Source organism: Pteronotus mesoamericanus, unplaced genomic scaffold (genome assembly GCF_021234165.1).
Source record: "Pteronotus mesoamericanus isolate MK-2021 breed Mesoamerican mustached bat unplaced genomic scaffold, CSHL_Meso_final contig_48, whole genome shotgun sequence".
NCBI classification, from domain to species: Eukaryota; Metazoa; Chordata; class Mammalia; order Chiroptera; family Mormoopidae; genus Pteronotus; species Pteronotus mesoamericanus.
Window position 1 is genome coordinate 1,424,037 of NW_026555180.1, and position 23,464 is coordinate 1,447,500.

The 23,464-nt window shown below is 37.1% G+C and overlaps 1 pseudogene; it reads right to left on the minus strand.

Moving 5' to 3' along the window:
* LOC129074251 (60S ribosomal protein L31-like) overlaps positions 1-23,464 on the minus strand; it is a 234,029-nt pseudogene that overhangs the window by 200,045 nt on the left and 10,520 nt on the right.

The following is a 23,464-nucleotide window of genomic DNA, read 5'->3' on the forward strand; positions in this document are numbered from 1 at the left end:
TCATTTCTATGTGAAATTTAAAGAACAAAACATATGAATAAACAAAATTGAAAGTCTCATGGACACAGAGAACATACTGATGGTTTCTATAAGGGAGAGGTTTTGGGGGACTAAGTGAAATGATTAATAACTACAAATTAGTAGGTACAAAATACATGGCAATGTAAGTTTCAGGATAGGTAATATAGTAAATAATATTGTAATAACTATGAATGGTGCCAGGTGGGTCCAGGAAATATCAAAGTGAACACTTTGTAAAGTATGTGATTGTATAAGCTGTATACCTGAAACTAAAAATAAATAACACTGAACGTAAACTGTAATTGAAAAATAGAATAAGAAGGTAAAGAAATGAAGTTTTAAGTAGTACCTTTGTTTAGTTCATGAAACAAAGATTAAAGCCACAGCTAACATCCATCCTCCTCACATCTGTTTCCACCGTAAGTTGTGATGTACAAAGAGAAACCACAGAGTTCTTTAAGGATGTTGGGACTACATTCTCAAGTACATTTCTCACACCATGTTGAACGGTGGGTCCTATGATCTTCCCAGGGTGAGTGGGAAAATCATATGATAAATCTTTTTTTTTTTTTTGGCATTTTATTTTTTATTTTTTTAATTAATTTATTTACTTTTTAAATACATTTGTCTCTGCCTTTCCCCACCTCTTTCCCTTGCCCCCTCCTACCTTCCCTCCCTCAGCTCTTCCCCTTTGGTTTTGTCCATGAGTCCTTGCTTTATGTTCCTTGACTTTCCCCTTCCCTTCCCTTTCCCTGCCACCCCCTTCCCTCTTGTCTCTGTTGATTTCTTTTCCTTTCAGTGTTGCTGGTCATATTTGCCTTGCTTCTTTGCATTGTTGGTTAGGTTCCGCTTATAGGTGAGATCATATGGTATTTGTCTTTCGCCCCCTGGCTTATTTCGCATAGCATGATGCTCTCCAGTTCCATCCATGCTGTCGCAAAGTTTAGTACTTCTTTTTTTCTTTCTTCTGTGTAGTATTCCATTGTGTATATGTACCATAATTTTTTGATCCAGTCATCTACTGATGGGCATTTAGGTTGCTTCCAACACTTGGCTATTGTAAATTGTGCTGCTATGAACATTGGAGTGCATAGGTTCTTTTGTATTGGCGTTTTGGTGTTCTCAGGGTATAGTCCCAGCAGGGGAATCGCTGGATCAAAAGGCAGTTCCATTTTCAGCTTTTTGAGGAAATTCCACACTGCTTTCCATAGTGGCTGTACCAGTCTGCATTCCCACCAACAGTGGACTAGAGTTCCCTTTTCCCCACAGCCTCGCCAGCACCTGTTGTTTGTGGATCTGTTTATGATGGCCATTCTGACCGGTGTAAGGTGGTACCTCATGGTGGTTTTGATCTACATTTCTCTGATGGCTAGTGATGCTGAGCATCCTTTCAAATGCCTCTGGGCCCTCTGTATCTCCTCCTTAGAAAAGCATCTGCCCAGGTCCTTTGCCCATTTTTTGATTGGATCGTTTGTCTTCTTGGAGTAAAGTCGAGTGAGTTCTTTGTATATCTTGGAGATCAAACCTCTATCTGATGTATCATTAGCAAATATATTTTCCCAAATGGTTGGCTCCCTTTTCATTTTGCTGATGTTTTCTTTAGCCGTGCAGAAGCTTCTTATTTTGATGAGGTCCCACTTGTTTATTCTTTCCTTTATGTTCCTTGCTTTGGGAGACATATCGGTGGAAAAATTGCTGCGTGGGATATCTGAGAGTTTCCTGCCAATGTTCTCCTCTAGGACTTTGATGGTGTTGCAACTTATATTTAAGTCTTTTATCCATCTTGAGTTTATTTTTGTGTATGGTGTCAGCTGATGATCCAATTTCAATTTTTTCCATGTAGCCATCCAGCTCTCCCAACACCATTTGTTGAAGAGGCTATTATGGCTCCATTTTATGCTTCTGCCCCCTTTGTCGAATATTAGATGTCCATAGAGACCTGGGCTTATTTCTGGGCTTTCTATTCTGTTCCACTGGTCTATGGGTCTGTTCTTGTGCCAGTACCAGATTGTTTTGAGTATAGTGGCTTTGTAGTAGAGTTTGATGTCCGGTATTGTGATCCCTCCTACTTTCTGTTTCTTTCTCAAAATTGCTGCGGCTATTCGAGGTCGTTTATGGTTCCATATAAATTTTTGAAATGTCTGTTCTATTTCTGTGAAATACGTCATTGGTATCTTAATAGGGATTGCGTTGAATCTATAAATTGCTTTTGGTAGTATGGACATTTTACCAGCAATGCAATAGAAGAAGAAGAAATCAGGAAAAATATACCATTCGATATAGCACGAAAAACAGATAAAGTACCTAGGGATAAATTTAACCAAAGACACAAAAGACCTGTATGCAGAAAACTATACAACATTGAAAAAAGAAATTAAGGAAGACACAAATAAATGGAAGCATATACCATGCACATGGATTGGAAGAATTAATATCCATATGATAAATCTATTCTAACATTTCACTCCTCATAAGTCTTTGGGTCCCTTCGTCTTGGCAATGGGGTCCAACTTTTTCGTGTTTCTGGGCCACAAAAGAAGAAGAATAGTTGCCTTGAGCCACACATTAAATACATTGTGACATGTAATTCCCCCAGGAAAAAAACCTTCATAATGTTTTAAGTAAATTTATGATTTTGTGTTGGGTCCCATTCATAACCATCCTGGGAGGTGTGCAGCCCGCAGGCCATAGACTGGACATGTCTGTTCTACAGTATACCAAGGCAATTCTGGCATTGCAACTTCTTTTGTGTAGGCCACCTTTTGGTACATTTTTCAGCCAATGAACCAAACAAACAGAGTCCTCCAACTGCAAAATTAAACCCACAATTTTTGCTTAGTGAGCCCATATCAATAAATTTATCAGATCCAATAGTATAGTCCTTCCAACCATTATCTCATACCCATAATATCCAGTTTCACATATAGGAGATCTGTCTGGAAAAAGTTCAACCATTGTTAATATAATGAGAATGGTTTGATGACATCAGTGTAACCTGGCAGCCAAGGAGAGTGGACTGGAATGCACATAAATGAGCAATGACAACTTAGCTTTATTAGTCAGTGGGGGCAGTAGACAACCTTGAGTGATAATATGTACTGTGTGGTTGTCACATTCAAAATGACCGAATGAATAGAGCAATGAATCTGCATCAAATTTTGTGATAAGCTTGAACATATTTCCACAGAAACTATTTGGATGACTCAGGATCCTGCAACTTTGGTCCACTGGTGATTGGTAGCTTCATCATGACTATGTGCCCACTCATGCATAATGTCTCATGCAGAGATTTTTGGTGTAACAGCAAATCACTCAGGTGACTCAGCAACCTCTACTGTCCAGACTTGGCACCCTATGTGACTTCTGGCTTTTCCACAAACTAAGATCCCCTGTGAAAGAGGAAAGATTTCAGACCATTGATGAATTCAGGAAAATATGATGCGGCAGCTGGTGGTGATTGGGAGAACTGTGTGAGGTCCCAAGATGCCTACTTTGAAGGGGACTGAGGTGTCATTTTCCCACATAAAATGTTTCTTATATCTTCTTCAGTAAATGTCTCTATTTTTCATATTACATGGCTGGATACCTTCAGGACAGATTTCATATTTCCTGAATTTTTATTTGAGATATGTATCTGTGAGTTAGGAAAGCTCAAATATCCTTGTTGCCAATCCTTTAATCTTAACATTTTTCAAGTCTCTGATAATTAGGTGACTACATGAGGCAAAATGTGCCATGAATCACCAGATATCCTACTCAAATATTTTACCCAGTGGGAAGATTTGTCTTCTTTCTTGTCCTTTATAGCCATATTAAAAATGGTCTTAACTAGTGCAACAATTCATTTCTATTATTTAAAATGTGCACTAGAGTCTCCATTGTGGGCTGGAAAGGCGCGACCCCAAAGAGGCAGAAGCGGGGCGCACAGAAACCAGACTGCCTGTGATTGAAACGCAGTCTGCACCGGGGGTGGATCCTTGGCTGAAGGGGTCACGAAACTGCCCAGAGGCCCCTGAGGAGAGTCTGGAAACGAAGGCATTGGGGAAAGAACAGGAGGAGGAACCTGGGAGCCCTGACTAAATCTCCTCCAGGTAGTCTCCATTGCGAGGGAAGAGGCCACGCCCCCAAAGAGCCAAAAGCCGAAAAGCACACATAGACACCTCAAAAACACCCAGTGCAGGTGTGCACACTTGCGCCGAGTGACCGGAGAGGGTTGGCGAGCCTGTGTGTGACCCGCGCGGGCTGGCGAATGTTTGCACCACCAGCAAGGCCTTCCACAGATTGGAACCAATATGGCCTGCAAGGGAGTGCACAGAGGGAGGGAGGGCAAGTGTAAATTGACCCGCCTGCCTGCGATTGCGGAGCGGCCCACAATATTAGTAGATCCCCGGCCAAAGGGGTCACAGAGTTGCCCAGAGTCTCTGGAGGAGAGACCAGAGACAGGATTAACTGGAGAGACATGGAGCTGACTTCCTCCCATTTCCGTAGTCCCTATTTGGCGAGGGCAAGCAATGTACCCAAAGAGCCAAAAGCGGGGAAAACACACAGTAGAAGACCCTAAACTGACCATTGCCGCGGAGCACGCCGGCCAGGGGGGTCAGATGAGTACACCAGGTCGCGAATAAGCCGCTTGATCTGGGACAAGCACATGAGAGCCCAGGCAGGCAGGGGATTCTGCTGCGCCGGGAGCGCGCTCAAGGAGCAGGCGTGAGAGTGCAGAGAGATCCCAAAAAACAGCCCAACCCTGACCGAAGGGGTCACAAAGCTACCCCAAGCAGGGGTCAGACACAGACAGTAGACTCCTGGAAGGCTCAAACAAACAACCCAAGGGCATATAGGGTCAACAACTGAGATCATCAGAGGCAGGCCCAGAAAAAAAAGTAAAGGACAAAAATACTTAACAGATGCTCACAAAAATGGGAAGAAAAAGAAGTTCCCCCCAAATGAGTGGAAAAGGGGACTCCCCACAGAGAGAGCTAAATGAAATAGAGGCAAGGGAACTATCAGATAATGTATTCAAAACAATGGTTCTTAGGAAGCTCAATGAGCTCAGCCAGCTCAAAGAGAACTATGAGAAACTGCAGAGAAACTATCAGGACCTTACAGCAAACGATATTAGCCTGGAAAAGGACATAGAAACTATCAAGAAGACACAAGAGGATATGAAGAATACTATTTCTGAATTGAAGAACACAGTAGAAGGAATCAAAAGCAGGCTGGATGAAGCCGAGGATCGAATCAGTGAGATGGAGGACAAGGTAGAAAAAAGATCCCAGAAAGAACAAGAAATGGAAAAACGACTCAAAAAGAATGAAGAGGCATTTAGGGAAATGCAGGACAACCTGAAACGCAATAATATCCGTATAATAGGGATACCAGAAGGAGAAGAAGAGGAGCAAGGGATAGAGAACCTCCTTGAAAAAGTAATGATGGAAAATTGCCCTAATTTGAGGAGAGAAAGGCTCTCATGGATCCAGGAGGCACAAAGGACCCCACTCAAGAGGGACCCAAGGAGGTCCACTCCAAGACACATCATCATTAAAATGGCAACTATCAGAGACAAAGAGAGAATCCTCAAGGCAACAAGGGAGAAGGAGAAAGTAACATTCAAGGGGGCCCCCATAAGGCTAGGAGGTGACTTCTCAACAGAAACACTACAAGCCAGAAGGGAATGGCAACAAATATTCCAAGCCATGAAAAGCAAGGGCCTACAGCCAAGGCTGCTCTACCCAGCAAGGCTCTCCATTAAAATAGAAGGAGATATACGGAGTTTCCCAGACAAAAGAAAGCTCAAAGAATACATCTCTACCAAACCAGCACTCCAAGATATGCTAAGGGGACTGGTTTAAGCAGATGAAGGAAAAGAATGAGACAGAAAGGAACACAGGTACAAAGAGAAAAGATGAGTAAGTTTCTATCAGTAATATCTCTCAATGTGAATGGACTAAATGCCCCAATCAAAAGACACAGGGTAGCTGAATGGATAAGAAAACATGACCCACACATATGCTGCCTACAAGACACCCACCTCAGAGCAAGAGACCTACACACATTGAAAGTAAAGGGATGGAAAATAATATTCCAAGCAAATGGGCATGAGAAAAAGGCTGGTGTTGCCATACTTGTATCAGACAAAGTAGATTTCAAAACAAAGGCCATAAAGAGAGACCCAGAGGGGCACTTTATCATACTTATCGGAAGAATCTATCAAGAAGACATCAACATTGTATACTTATATGCTCCCAATAGAGGAGGCCCCAAGGTTATAAGGAAGTTGTTGCATGACTTCAAAAAAGATATAGACAGCAACACACTGACAGTAGGGGATTTCAACACCCTACTGTCAAAAATGGACAGATCTTTCAAACAAAACATTAATAAACATATTGTGGCGCGGAATGACACACTGAATCAAACAGACGTAACTGACATAAATAGAACCTTACATCCCAAAGAAGAAAACTACACATTCTTTTCAAATGCTCATAGCAGTTTTTCAAAGATAGACCACATGATAGGACACAAAGCAAACATCAGCAAATTCAGGAAAATTGAAATAATACCAAAGTTTTTCTCGGACCACAAGGGCTTGAAACTGCAAATCAACCTTAAAGAAAACTTTAAAAACTTGCAAATTCATGGAGACTGAACAGTACACTATTAAACAATGAATGGGTCAATAATGAGATAAGAGAAGATATCAAAAAATTTCTGGAAACAAATGAAAATGAACAGACAACAGTCCAAATCCTATGGAACACAGCAAAGGCAGTCCTGAGAGGGAAGTTCATAGCAATACAGACTTACCTTAAAAAGATAGAAACATTTCAAATAAATGACCTAACACTACAACTTCAAGAAGTGGAGAAACAACAACAAATAATTCCCAGAGCAAGGAGAAGGAAGGAAATAGTCAAGATTAGAGCAGAAGTGAATGACATAGAGACGAAAACAACAATTCAGAGGATCAACCAATCCAGAAGCTGGTTCTTTGAAAAGATAAATAAAATTGACAAGCCGTTAAGCAGACTCATCAAGAATAAGAGGGAGAGGACCCAAACTAATAATATCAGAAATGCGAGAGGAGAAATAACAACTGATACCACAGAGATACAAAGATCGTCAGAAACTACTATGATTATTATATGCCAAGAAATTTCAAAATCTTGATGAAATGGACAAATTTTTAGAAAAGTATAATCTTCCAACCCTGAAGGAGGAAAAAAACAGAAAGTTTGAACAGACCGATAACAGCTGGGGAAATTGAAGCAGTCATCAAGAAACTCCCAGCACACAAAAGCCCAGGGTCAGATGGTTTCACAGGAGAATTGTACAAAACATTTAAGGAAGAGTTGACCCCTGTCCTTCTCAGACTATTCCAAAAAATCCAAGAAGAGGGAAGACTCCCAGACTCTTTCTATGAGGCCAGCATCACCCTGATCCCAAAACCAGATAAAGACCCTATAAAGAAAGAACACTACAGCCCAATTTCGCTGATGAACATAGATGCTAAAATCCTCAACATAACATTGGCAAACCGCATCCAGCAATACAATAAAAAGACTATCCACCACGATCAAGTGGGCTTCATCCCAGGCATGCAGGGATGGTTCAATATACTCAAATCAGTAAAAGTGATACATCACATAAATAAAAGAAAAGACAAAAACCACATGATCATCTCTATAGATGCAGAAAAAGTATTCAATAAAGTACAGCACCCATTTATGATCAAAACACTCAGCAAAATGGGAATAAATGGGGCATTCCTCAACATAATAAAGGCCATATATGAAAAACGTACAGCCAATATCATACTCAATGGGCAAAAACTGAAAGCTTTCCCACTAAGATCGGGAACACGACAAGGATGTCCGCTCTCACCGCTTCTTTTCAACATCGTATTGGAAGTCCTAGCCACAGCGGTCAGACAAGAGAAAGAGATAAAAGGCATCCAAATAGGACAGCAGGAAGTAAAGCTAGCATTGTTTGATGATGACATGATAGTGTACATAGAGAACCCTGTGGACTCTACCAAAAAACTCCTCAACCTAATAAGTGAATTTGGCAAAACAGCAGGATAGAAAGTTAATATTCAGAAATCAAAGACATTTTTGTATACCAGCAATGCAATAGAAGAAGAAATCAGAAAAAAAAATACCATTCGATATAGCTAGAAGAAAAATAAAGTACCTAGGTATAAATTTAACCAAAGGGGTAAAAGACCTGTATGCAGTAAACTATACAACTTGAAAAAAGAAATTAAGGAAGACACAATAAATGGAAGCATATACCGTGCTCATGGATTGGAAGAATTAATAACATCAAAATGTCCATACTACCCAAAGCAATTTATAGATTCAACACAATCCCTATTAAGATACCAATGACATATTTCACAGAAATAGAACAGACATTTCAAAAATTTATATGGAACCATAAACGACGCCGAATAGCCTCAGCAATTTAGAGAAAGAAAAACAAAGTCTGAGGGATCACAATACCGGACATCAAACTCTACTACAAAGCCACTATACTCAAAACAATCTGGTAGTGGCACAAGAACAGACCCATAGACCAGTGGAACAGAATAGAAAGCCCAGAAATAAGCCCAGGTCTATATGGGCATCTAATATTTGACAAAGGGGGTAGAAGCATAAAATGGAGCCATAATAGCCTCTTCAACAAATGGTGTTGGGAGAGCTGGATGGCTACATGGAAAAAATTGAAATTGGATCATCAGCTGACACCATACACAAAAATAAACTCAAGATGGATAAAAGACTTAAATATAAGTCGCAACAACATAAAAGTCCTAGAGGAGAATATTGGCAGGAAACTCTCAGATATCCCACACAGCAATTTTTCCACCGATATGTCTCCCAAAGCAAGGGACATAAAGGTGAGAATAAACAAATGGGACTTCCTCAATATAAGAAGCTTCTGCACAGCTAAAGAAAACATCAGCAAAATGAAAAGGGAGCCAACCATATGGGATAATATATTCGCTAATGATACATCTGATAGAAGTTTGATCTCCAAGATATAGAAAGAACTCACTTGACTCCTCTCCAAGAAGACAAATGATCCAATCAAAAAATGGACAAAGGACCTGGGCAGATGCTTTTCCAAGCAGGAGATACAGAGGGCCCAGAGGCATTTGAAAGGAGGCTCAGCATCACTAGCCATCAAAGAAATGCAGATCAAAACCACCATGAGGTTTTCACAGCAGTCAGAATGGCCATCATAAACAGATCAACAAACAGCAGGTACTCGCGAGACTGTGTAAAAAAGGGAACACTAGTACACTATTGGTGGCAATGCAGACTGGTGCAGCCACTGTGGAAAGCACTCTGGAATTTCCTCAAAAAGCTGAAAATGGAACTGCCTTTTGATCCAGTGATTCCCCTGCTGGGACTCTACCCTAAGAACACCAAAACGCCAATACAAAAGAACCTATGCACCCCAATGTTCATAGCAGCACAATTTACAATTGCCAAGTGTTGGAAGCAACCTAAATGCCCATCAGTATATTATTATATTATTGGAACATATACACCATGGAATACTACACAGCAGAAAGAAAAAAAGAACTACTAAACTTCGCGACAGCATGGATGGAACTGGAGAGCATTATGCTGAGCAAAGTAAGCCAGGGGCCGAAAGACAAATACCGTATGATCTCACCTATAAGCGGAACCTAACCAATACAAAGATGTAAGGAAAATAAGACCAGCAACACTGAAAGGAAAAGAAATCAAGAGACAAAAGGGAAGGAGGGAGGGGGGTGGGGAAAAGGAAGGGAAGGGGAAAGTCAAGGAACATGTAGCAAGGACTAATGGATAAAATGAAAGGGGAAGAGCTGAGGGAGGGAAGGAGGGAGGGCGCAAGGGGAAGTGGTGCGGGGTAAGCATAGACAAATGTATTTGAAAAAATAAATTAAAATTAAATTATAAAAAAAGAAATAAGCCAGACAAAGACAAATACCATATGATTTAACTTATACGTGGAACCTATAAAACAAAACAAATGATCAAACAAAACAAAAACAGACTATAGATACAGAGAACAGACTGATTATTTGCCAGAGGGGAGGAAGGTTGATGGGCTGGGTAATATATGTGAAGGGATTAAGAAGAACAAATTCATAATCATAAAAAAGTCACAGGGATGTGAAGTACAGCTTAGGGAATATAGTCAATAATAATAAGTATATATGGTGCTAGGTGGTAGTTGAAATACAAGGGGGTCATTCTGTAAAGGATATGATTGTCTAACTACTATGCTGTACACCCGAAACTAATATAAAATAAAAACTGATATAAACTATTAAAAAATTAAAAATAAAAAAATAAAATGTACATTAAACTGGGCAGTTGTGGTTGGTTTTATTTCATTCTCAAGTAACTATTCACAGGAAAACCCCATAGTTCCACCTGTGCAGATGAGGATTAGAAGTAGTTTCTAAGAGAATAATCACATTTTCAGGCAATTTACTTATGTTGTCAGCATTTGTTTGGGTACAGCCTTGTTTATATCACTTCTATTCAGTTATGGAGGTTATGGAAATGTCCACCACTAAATTTCAGTGGATAAAAGAGCATTATTTTATGAAGATTAGCTCAGGTAACATGGCCTCCTGGCATAAAGAGCCAGATAATCAATCTGCACCAGGGTCTATTAGAAAAACCAGGAATTCTTTCTCTAGAAGGAAATGATTATCTTAAAAAGATGACATAATTTTCCTCCAAAATATCAGAGACTTTATACAGCATGTTAAATCTTTTCTGTCATAATTTAAAGTGATCTAAATTAATGAACTAAAACCTAGAACTAAAAGAGGTTCTTTCCCTGAGTGTCATTCAAAGCTGACACTGTTGCAGTTTATTGCATAAATGGGTGCAAACAGCACAGCTAATGAAACATGAATTGCCTCCAAAATTCATACCAGGCATTGTACCTCTTTCTAGAGGTAGAGAGTATGTGGTACAACGCCTTATCTGTCACAGACCACTAGATCTTAAAACATTCACATACATTTTCAGGAAGTTTATTGCCTAAATTCTCTCACTTATGCTTCTTACCATGATATCTAAGATACTTGTATTTCATCCTTACCAGGTTCTATTTTCACAGTTCCATGAAGAAATGGGTCAGTGTGATATTCTGTGGAAGGATATGATGATCATGATCCTGTCTATGGCCATATCACCCTGAACACACCCTATCTCATCTGATGATCATGATCCTTAAAGACTTTGTTATGATACAAAGTTTGAGAATTGGTTAAGCTCTGAGTTGATACAGGAAAGATGAGTAGCTGTCCTTTCAAGTAAAAGACAATGCTTTCTGATGATTTTTGTTTAATAGGATAGATAATGATAGCTCTGAGACAGGGCTTATTTTTTCCAAGAAAAGGAATCTATCTTGAACAGCTACTGAAATTTGAGTCACTTTTTTTTTTTTTTTTTTTTTTTTTTTTTTAATACAAGACTCACTCATTATCAGCTCTGGTCAGGAAGCTCAGTTAAAAATCAATGTTAGAGAAATTTCTATCCCTTCATCCGAGTCTATGAGTGTAGCACTAAATCAAAAATATCCCAAGGCTTATACTACTGATTTTAATGTGTTATATTATTAGAGGTGATATAAGAGGCTTCACTTTGACCCCTACTACCTTACTAGGTTCTCATTCCATGGGACTTGGAACCAAAGTGAGCTTTTTGCCAAAATGTTAAGAATGTTCATTCTAAATCTATATGCAAAAGCTATGTCAACCTTATGATGGATGTGGGTCAAACCTCTACCACATGACATCAAGAAGTTCCCATTATGACCAGGGAACCACAAAGATATTCTAAGTATCCAGAAATTAGTGTTAATTTAGAGCTAGTATTCAAAATTCTAGATATATTTCTATATTCTCAATTCACAAATGCAATTGGTACATAGCTATAAAAGTTTGAGACTAGAAAATGGATTTATACTATTTTGTTGTGTTATGGTGGAGTCACTCTTTAAGTGTAGCTTGTTGTCATTGAAGACACTCTAGACCACAAACAAATTCAGCTTTTGGAACTGGACAATGGATTATTATCGGGGACTCAAACCAGGCCTTCATTCTTGAAACCTACAGTTTGTTTTTGCATGTATAGGAGGCTTCTTTATATCAGTTAGGATCCTAGGGCCCTGAGACTTCCCAATCTTGCCATTGCTACAGTTCCTTCCAAGTAATACAGTTAGATTACTGTATTACATACATAATACAAAATGGATTGACACTCCATTTTCACTGCTTTTTATTGTAATTATGTTAACTTTGGTTCAACGTAACCACTTAGCCTGGGCCTTTCCAGAATCACATATTCTCCCCTAAGATAAGGGGTTTCATTTAAATGACAACTCCCAACTTTATCATCAGCCTTCAAAGGGCAAACATTATAGTGCTTTTCTGGGACTCTTGTGCTTTCCTTTGATGGCATAGTTATGTGAACTTCAGAAGAGATGCACAGATTTCAATTGCTAGAGTAATTGTGAGAAGTGACAGCCAACTCATCACAAAGATGCAGAGGAATTGTTTAATGGTAGAAATAGAATATGAGTTAAGACTTAAAAAGCAGGTAGCACTCAGATGTATGTTGAAGAGGAAAGGACATTGATGGAGAGCAACATACTGTATCACATGGAGTTTGTGGGAATCGGACATCAATTAGCCAACAACCCAGCCTGGCAAAAAGGCAATGGTTAGAATAGAGTTCAAAGAAATTGATGATACCTCTCCTATATTGCTCATAATCTTATAAAACTATTGAAAAACCAAATATTTAATGTCTAAATCTTTGCCTAGATAATAATTTCAGAGACTTAAGAACCAAAGTAAGGGAAATTATTACAAGAACCAGAAATATATGTAGAAGCACTGTGCATACTATTAGAAAGTATTAATTGAATGCACTATACATTAACAATCAGTTTTATTGTGGTTATTTTAGGCTTATAAGCTGTATCATGGATTTGAGTTGTATATCAGCCTGTAGTTTCTGGGTCTCCTTTTTTCTCTGCATTTTATCATTAGTTTTTTAAATTCAAGTTAATATCCCTCTACTCTTGGAAGTGAAACAGGTCTATTCAGAGATAAAATGGAATACAGTGTTCTAACTTCTTTTTATAACTTTCTTTTTTTAAAAGAATTTTTTTTCACTTGATTATCAATATTCTTTCTTTAGAGCTGACTGATGACATCTTTCAAGTGAAAAAAAAATCTATTACTTATTTGAATGGCAGAGATCAGGTACCATTTAGACAAATGTCTGCTTTCTAGCAATCCTATTGATAGCCAAAGAAAACATACTAACAACTTTATGAACCAGTTAGCACATGCTCAGTGGTAAAATTATACTTTCTTTTACACTTTGAAGTTATATGTTCTAAGTTACTTTCATGTGTAATGCATCAGAGAATAGGTGAAATTAATTTTCTGACCCCTCCAATGAAATCCATACCCAGTAGTTTCATAGTTTTAATGTCATTAAAAGTTACATAATTTAGAAGAAATGTAGTTTTGCCATGAAGATTTCATTGTCTCTTTTGAAGAGTTTTTAATTTTTTTTCTTAATGTATACTTTGAGGTTCAGTTAAACTATTCTTAAATATCTAAAGCACAATGTTGACTTCATAGAACATATCTAATTCTATTTACTTTTAATTAAGGTATAGTTTAAGAGGGATATTTAGAGGGAAGAAGAAAATGCCAAGAAATCATTGGTTTTAGAAGGTACAATTTTCCTTCTGCCAAAAGACAACAATTCTTATTGATTCTTAAAGTCAAAATATTAGTCTTTCTTAAATTTTCTTGGTCATGGAGTCCATCTCAATATTCTAAATGAATAAGTAATCACTGAAGTAAGTAAGCAAGGGAATGAGTCATAGTTTTACAGTCAAAGATTTAAAGATCCAATTTCTTTATCATTTCACATATTAAATATTTTATAAGGTCGTTGATCAAATAGTATGGAATCACTAGAAATGAAATATTTAGAAATGTATATTGGAGGAAGTAAAAAAATCGTTGATATTCATGTATGTACTAGAAAGTACATCAGCATAAATAAAATGAAACTAAATACTGAACAGCTCCATATCCTCAGTTATAATATAGACTTCTTACTTTCCATACACATTTCTGGTTTTGATGTGGTTGTTGTTAATTTATGAACTATATTTTAAAAAACCTATGAATTCACTATTTAATCCCCACTTGTATTTATCCAACTATAATCTAATTTCTCAGCCAATATTTTAATTGATTTTTGTAATAGCCAGTTGTTAATAAGATAATTTGTCAATACAATAATAAAACAATTGTCTCAATGGTTCTAGTTCCTAAATTCATCAGACAACAAAGTTGAATTTTGTTTTATTAATTCAAAGTAGATGTAGGATTTATTGGATGAAAGATATAAATCCCTGTGGAACTGTAGTAATCAGGATCAGAGATCACTGAAAATTCAGTTAAGCATGATGGGTCAACAGTGACCCAAACAGGTGTCTCAGCTTTGTTCTTTGAGTCACTTCCTGTCCTTGTTCTTAAACACTGGTTTGTTGAGCTTGGGCATGTAGGTCAACACATATATTTCTGAGTCTGTAGTACAATAGAAGACAGGCTAGGATTCTTTGAACTCATAAACACATGATCCCAAACACCAACTCAATATTCACTTCTTTTTTTTTTTTTTTTGGATTTTATTTTTTTTTATTTTTTTTTAGATGCCTAACTCTTTTTATTTATTTTTTTATTTATTTAAATTAATTTATTTACTTTTTAAATACATTTGTCTCTGCCTTCCCCCCACCTCTTTCCCTTGCCCCCTCCCACCTTCCCTCCCTCAGCTCTTCCCCTTTGGTTTTGTCCATGAGTCCTTGCTATATGTTCCTTGACTTTCCTCTTCCCTTCCCTTTCCCTGCCACCCCCTTCCCTCTTGTCTCTGTTGATTTCTTTTCCTTTCAGTGTTGCTGGTCATATTTTCCTTGCTTCTTTGCATTGTTGGTTAGGTTCCGCTTATAGGTGAGATCATATGGTATTTGTCTTTCGCCCCCTGGCTTGACTTCAAAAAAGATATAGACAGCAACGCACTGATAGTAGGGGATTTCAACACCCCACTGTCAAAAATGGACAGATCTTCCAAACAAAACATTAATAAACATATTGTGGTGCTGAATGACACACTGAATCAAAGAGACTTAACTGACATATATAGAACCTTACATCCCAAAGAAGAAAAATACACATTCTTTTCAAATGCTCATGGCAGTTTTTCAAAGATAGACCACATGATAGGACACAAAGCAAGCCTCAGTAAATTCAGGAAAATTGAAATGATATCAAACTTTTTCTCAGACCACAAGGCCTTGAAACTCAAAATCAACCTTAAAGAGAAACTTCAAAAACTTGCAAACTCATGGAGACTGAACAGTACACTATTAAACAATGAATGGGTCAATAATGAGATAAGAGAAGAAATCAAAAAATTTCTGGAAACAAATGAAAATGAACAGACAACTGTCCAAAACCTATGGGACACAGCAAAGGCAGTCCTGAGAGGGAAGTTCATAGCAATACAGGCTTACCTTAAAAAGATAGAAACATTTCAAATAAAAGACCTAACACTACAACTTCAAGAACTGGAGAAACAACAACAAATAAATCCCAGAGCAAGGAGAAGGAAGGAAATAGTCAAGATTAGAGCAGAAGTGAATGACATAGAGACGAAAACAACAATTCAGAGGATCAACCAATCCAGAAGCTGGTTCTTTGAAAAGATAAATAAAATTGACAAGCCTTTAAGCAGACTCATCAAGAAAAAAAGGGAGAGGACCCAAATTAATAATATCAGAAATGAAAGAGGAGAAATAACAACTGATACCACAGAAATACAAATGATCATCAGAAACTATTATGAACAATTATATGCCAAGAAATTTGAAAATTTTGATGAAATGGACAAATTTTTAGAAAAGTTTAATCTTCCAACCCTGAAGGAGGAAGAAACAGAAAGCTTAAACAGACTGATAACAGCTGGGGAAATTGAAGCAGTCATCAAGAAACTCCCGGCACACAAGAGCCCAGGGCCAGACGGTTTCCCAGGAGAATTTTACAAAACATTTAAGGAAGAGCTAACCCCTGTCCTTCTCAGACTATTCCAAAAAATCCAAGAAGAGGGAAGACTCCCAGACTCCTTCTATGAGGCCAGCATCACCCTGATCCCAAAACCAGATAAAGACCCTACAAAGAAAGAAAACTACAGGCCAATTTCGCTGATGAACATAGATGCTAAAATCCTCAACAAAATATTGGCAAACCGCATCCAGCAATACATTCAAAAGATTATCCATCACGATCAAGTGGGATTCATCCCAGGGATGCAGGGATGGTTCAATATACGCAAATCAGTAAACGTGATACACCACATAAATATTCACTTCTTAGGGTAAAAATATTTCACTATATGTTTAATGGCTTCAAAGAAACTAGTAAGGATTTTTTTTTTAATATTTAAAAATGAGTGATAGCCTAAACAGAGATGAAATTATTTTCATTACTTGAAAAATAAGGAAAATAAAACATAAGACATTCATTCATCTCAAAAGAAACATAAAATTATTGAGAAAAGGGATGATGTTGTTTAAATACATTATTTTTAAAGCTATCCTTAAAATTTCAAATGCTTTTAATATTCTCTAGTTAACCCATAGCCATGCCACTTGAAGTTCTCCTTCTACTTTCATTTTATTATAATTTTAAAAAGTTGCCACTTATGATTCTTATCTATACCTTGTCAGTATTCTCAGGGATAACATAGTAGAATTATTCTTAATTATACAGTACTAACTGCAGACCTCAGAGTAGAAGCAAGTCATAGTACTAGACACCAAGGAAAATACTACTGCGCAGGCTCCTTCTGAACATATAGCTTATTAAGTAAGCAGGCGCAAACAGAAAACATAGCTTAATTATGGTCTTATTAATGCCTTGACTCCTTAAAACACATGCATGTACACACACACACCATACCTCTTTTTTCTTACCAAACACAAACAAAAACCCTTTTTATAAGTTTAATTAAAAAAGAAAATAGAGGTAAGCTTATCTCAGGGAAAAAGTTAAGACAAAGAGATTTAAGGTGAAAAAAAAAAACAACTTACACTTATATTCTATACAAATAAGTTAGCCAGCCCTAGAAAGGAAACCTGAAAGAGCTATGTGAACTCAATTGAAATATTCAAATGAAATTTATTTTATATTATGTTGCAATAATTTATTGCGTTACATGCTAGGAAATAATGCTCATATGCCATTTAAGTCTACTTTGATAGTAACCCAAATGTGCTATCTTTCATAGATTTCAATATGCATAATTTATTTTATTTTAACAATTTTCAAATTGGGATATATTTTAAAAATCACTGTTTTATCAGACTTAATAGCAGCAATTTTTTCCTCTCTTACTGGTTGATATAACAATGATGTATACTATACAATGATGACATCTTAGATTTGAAGAAATACACTGAAAACTAGCCTTATTTCTACAATAACAATATCTCAATTGTTTAACACCTCTTGATATATTCATGTGTGATTGCACCCTACGATAGTGGCTGGAAAAATTGACAATCTCCCACCCTCAATGGGGGCGGGGAAGTGCTGATTAAATAAAATCTACTAGGAGCTGGTGTCACCATAAAAGCAATTTAGTTTTTAGTGTGTGTACTTGAAATCACCAGGTCTCCAAATGATTAATGAAACTTTCTCATTCTGAAAATGGGTGCCTATTTGACCAAAAGGGTTTACTGACTTCAAAAAAAGTTAAGTTTTTCAAATGGTGTGCTTCTCAATGACTCACTGAGTAAGGGAACCAGCAGGCCCACAGTTCTCAAACCTCTTTATGGTTGGAAGACTTGAGTTCAAGTTCAGTGAGACTGTGTTCAGACAGCACAAGAATCTTTGTTTCTTAGACTGAGGTCTGAGATGCTCATTAATGAGGACTCAGGAAGGAACCAAGACTGAAGACACACTTGTATTAGTGGTATGAAGTTTTTTATGAGGAAGGGGAGCTAGTTAGTCTGACTAGCATGAAGAAAGGAGTAGAGACAGTCTAAGGAGGAAGCTGAGAGAGAAGAACTAAGTGTGAAAGGAACATCCAAAGGAAAGTCTTCCTCCAGTGGACCATCCTTCTTGGGGAGTGAAAGCAGTGAAGTCCAATGCCTATCACTGCCTATAATTAGTTTTCTCTACAATCATAGTCACAGTGGAGGCTTAGTGAATACTGCAGCCAGAGAAAAGGGGAGAGGATTATGCTTCTTTTCGATCATTTCACAATAAAGTGATATATAGCTCCTACTCGCGTGGCTCAGTTAGTTGGGCATGGCCCTGTAATGGTACAGGTCATCATTTTCATTCTCAGTCAGGGCACATGCCTGGGTTGTGGGTTCGATCCCCAATCAGTGCACTGATTGCTGTTTCTCTCTCACATCGATGTTTCTCTTTGTCTCTTTCTCTCTCCTTTCCGCTCACTCTAAAACTAAATAAAGTTTAAAAAATAAAATTAAATGATACCCTCTTGGCTGGACCACAAAGAAAATAATCTGTAAAGGATCCTCAGTTATTCCAGAGAAAGAGTAAGTTTAACCATGCTGATTGTCCACAAACTTCGTAGGTCAGTCCCTGTGAGGAAAAAAAAAAATTACTCTGTATGGTAAACATTTATATCTTTTATTGCACAGATATGCAAGGCAAGTCACAGAGAGAGTAAGTGACCTGCCAAAAGTCTAGTGTATCCTTAGCTTGATAGGGCCAGAACAAAGATAAAATGTTGTTTTGCTCCAAAATTATCACATTTTGTAATGCTATGTCTTCTACATATTTCCAATTCAGTGCCATTACTACAAATATAAATATATATGTAAATATATGTGTGTGTATATATATCACCCTTAATTGTGCAGATTCTATGTACATAACACTCTTTTTTTCAGATAATTTATTATAAAACTTGAAAAACAGAAAGGTCTCCAAATATTTCTTCCTGTGACTGATTCTTTGCCGTGACTTAGTCAATTGAAAACCACATCTGAAACATTAGGATTATTATTTTAAGAAACAGAATTTAAAAACTCTTCAAGTGCACATTATATCATTTTGATATTATCAGTATTTGGTTGACAAAGGGAGCAAAGGGGATTAGACATTGAATTTAATAAATTGGAAAGTGGCAGCCTGTTTCCTTCACCAAGAAGCTACAGCTCTTCACATTCCAGGGGAACAGATCATTGTGCTCTGCTATTTACAATTAACACTCCTCTCCTAACCTCTCTGGTATCAGACTGCCAAGTGGGAGCAAGAGAAGGCAGGCAAATGTACAATAGAAGTCTTGCTTTCTCTTGCTTGTGACCTGCACTCACACCATGCACTCAGGCATCCGCTCTCCATAGCCAAGTGGTCCATGGCCATGTGGGCTCCATATTCAAGCTCCATGAGGGAGCCTGATACCACAAGACAGCAATGGACTTGAACTGGAAACACATATTAAGCTAGCTGGATACTGGACTGTACTTTAATAAGGAGCAGAAACTCTGGACACTGGTTTTTATGTTGGCCCTTCTGAAGACAAGATTGAAGTTATTTTTTGTGGTGGAACAGGTGAATATGGGACATTGAGAAGTCAGGAGGGGTATCCCCTTAATTTTATATCATCAGTTAAGATCACCATGGGGCCACGACCTCCTGTGAGAGCCTCAGGAAATTTTTCTCCTTGTGACATCGTAAGAACTCACTTTTCACAGATAACAATTTGGCTGTATTTTTTTTTCTACTAATGATTTTTTATGTACATTCATTATATATTTTCCAAATAGTGGATGTTAAGCTTTATTGCCTAAATTGGAAAAATATATTTAAAATCAGCTTTATTTTTACACACTCAAGTATTTAATGTACAGAATTAAAACGTATCCATCAAATTTAGTATACAAATTTTTATCATGAGGTAGAGTTATTTATAATGAAGTACATATGCTATTAACAAAGACACTGTAGTGGTGATATATGGAGATTGTCTGTATGAAGTGATAGTTTTATAATAACCTCCAGGCAGCATTATTTAATTCTGTTGTCTGGATGATTAAGATCATATCTTTAATTTTGTCTGCATTACCCTGATAATTTGTAGTTAGATCTGGATAATTTACAAGAAAAATTAGGAAGGAGAGATTAGCCTACAGTACTCTAATGGGTTAACTATATTATAAAGTTTCATTAGATAACTACTAAATATTTATTTCCTTAAAATGAAGTGAAATTTATCTAGCTTGACTTTGCAAGGTCAAGCTTTATTTCTGAAAGGTCTGCCCAGCTGATATGACTCTGCTTATTTTCCATGTTAATTAGACTATTTTTCTAACACCACTCGTGGTATAAGTAAAACTTTGGTAGGCATGTTTGTTTCTTTGTTTTCTGTTCTAATGTAAGCTAGATCAAATTAGAGTTGGCGATGGTTTTTCATGGTTTGAATCTCAATTCCTGGCAACTAGAAAACAATTTTACCCTTCTTGAGGAGAATAATGTCTTGAAAATAAAACTTTTAAAAAATTAATTTCTTTTATCAACACTTGTCCAATAAAATGTTTTTCAATCTCTTATTCCCCATAACAAGCAATGTTCCTGGTTGAGGGTCCCACAGACTGTACAGAAAGTCATAATAAAAAGACTCATCTCTTAGTGGTACAAAAGAAAGAGGTGACATTACCTAAGGCACATAGTAAAGTTTGAACTATTTCTTACTTATTATTAATTTACCATTAATTACTTTTGAAGCCTAATTTCAAAATAAAGCAAATGTCCACATAGTAAATCCCAGGAAAGAAAGAAAGAAAGAAAGAAAGAAAGAAAGAAAGAAAGAAAGAAAGAAAGAAAGAAAGAAAGAAAAAACAATTTCTTATTTAAAATAATTATATTGAATGCTATTTTTTTTTCTGATTTCTTCTTCTATTTCATTGCTGGTATACAAAAATGCCTTTGATTTCTGAAAATTGACTTTGTTTCCTGCTGTTTTGCCAAATTCACTTATTAGGTTGAGGAGTTTTTTGGTGGACTCTATAGGGTTTTCTATGTACGCTGTCATGTCATCTGCAAACAATGATAGATTTACTTCCTCCTTTCCTATTTGGATACCTTTTATTTCTTTTTCTTGTCTGACCACTGTGGCTAGGACTTCCAATACTATGTTGAATAGAAGTGGTGAAATTGGACATACTGGTCATGTTCCCAATCTTAGTGGGAAAGCTTTTAGTTCTTGCCCGTTGAGTATGATGCTGGCTGTAGGTTTTTCATATATGGCCTTTATTACGTTGAGGAATGACCCATTCATTCCCATTTTGCTGAGTGTTTTGGTCAGAGAAATGCAGATCAAAACCACCATGAGATATATCACCTCACACTGGTCAGAATGGCCATAATAAACATCAACAAACAACAGGTGCTGGCTAGGCAGTGGAGAAAAGGGAACACTAGTACACTGTTAATGGGAATGCAGACTGGTGCAGCCACTATGGAAAGCAGTGTGGAATTTCCTCAAAAAGCTGAAAATGGAACTGCCTTTTGATCCAGTGATTCCCCTGCTGGGACTCTACCCTAAGAATCCCAAAACGCCAATTCAAAAGAAGCTATGCACCCCAATGTTCATAGCAGCACAATTTACAGTAGCCAAGTGTTGGAAGCAACCTAAATGCCCATAAGTAGATGATTGGATCAAAAAACCATGGTACACATACACAATGGAATACTATGCAGAAGAAAGAAAAAAAGAACTACTAAACTTCGCAACAGCATGGATGGAACTAGAGAACATTATGCTAAGCTAAATAAGCCAGGGGGCAAAGGACAAATACCATATGGTCTCACGTATAAGTGGAACCTAACCAACAATACAAAGATGCAAGGAAAATAAGACCGGCAACACTGAAAGGAAAAGAAACCAACAGAGACAAGAGGGAAGGAGGGAGGGCGGGTGGGAGAAAAGGAAGGGAAGGGTAAAGTCAAGGAACATATAGTAAGGGCTCATGGACAAAACCAAAGTGGAGAAGGATTGAAGGAGGCAGAGGTAGTAGGAGCATGGGAAAGTGGTGGGGGGAAGGCAGAGATAAATGTATTTGAAAAAAATAAATAAATTTAAAAATGTATTTGGAAAAATAAATTAATTATATTTTAAAATATGTAAAGAAAAAAGTTTAAAAAAGAAAAGAAGCAAAAAGTCAGAATATTAAAAAAAGAAGAAAGAAATTATTGACAAAGCTTTATTTTTTTAACACAATCAATAAAATATAATTTATTTTTCTTTCAGGTTATGAAATTTTTTAAAAATTTTATTTTAATTTATTTTTTCAAATACATTTGTCTCTGCCTCCCCCCCACCACTTTCCCTTGCCCCCTCCCTCCTTCACTCCCTCAGCTCTTCCCCTTTGGTTTTGTCCATGAGTCCTTGCTATATGTTCCTTGACTTTCCCCTCCCTTCCCTTTCCCTGCCCCCCCCCTTCCTTCCCTCTTGTCTCTGTTGATTTCTTTTCCTTTCAGTGTAGCTGGTCTTAATATATTGACAAAGCTTTAAACACCAGCTGGCCCCAATACAATTACACAAATGGAATATATTTAACAGTTATATATTACAATTAGAAGTGATTCTTACATTTTTATACTTTTAGAGTTAGCAAATGAATAAATGTCCCAGTTTTCTACTATTTAAAATTAAATAAATGCTTCATTTTGATGGTAAGCTCTGAAATTTAATGCCAAACTGTGATTGCCAAATGCATTGCAGACAGTGCCAGAATTTCATTCCTTTATTCTATTATGAAATGACTCAAGAAGGTGTCTTTCCAATTCTACACAGGGTTATTCCATTGCTCATGCTCATCCTGTTCTCTTTTAGCTTACACTGCAGAAGGAATATATATCTATTAAAAATTAATAAAAATAGTTTTTTGTTTCTCAAACACCAGGTACTAACCCACATATCATAAAAAGAAATTCTTATCAACAAGATTCAGTCTGATTAATATAGCAGAATGAAGATAGTGCCACTTTCAGTAGCCCACCAAAGCTAAGTCCTTAGTATAGTGACACTTAAGAAGAGAAACAATCAGGATTTCACTGATCTCTCGAAAACTTCTGTATGTATGAGAAAATTTCCTAATAAAAGAAGTGAAAGCAGGGTTCAACTACTCAAAATTATTGCTCAACCACATTCGTTGAATCTCTATTTTACATGTGTTTTGTTTTGTTTTCAACCCATAGATAATTCAAACCACATCTGAATTTGAAAGAGTCCTTTGCTTGACTTGCTTAAATTATTTCTTTGAACTCCTATACTATGTAAAGCAACCTTAGACT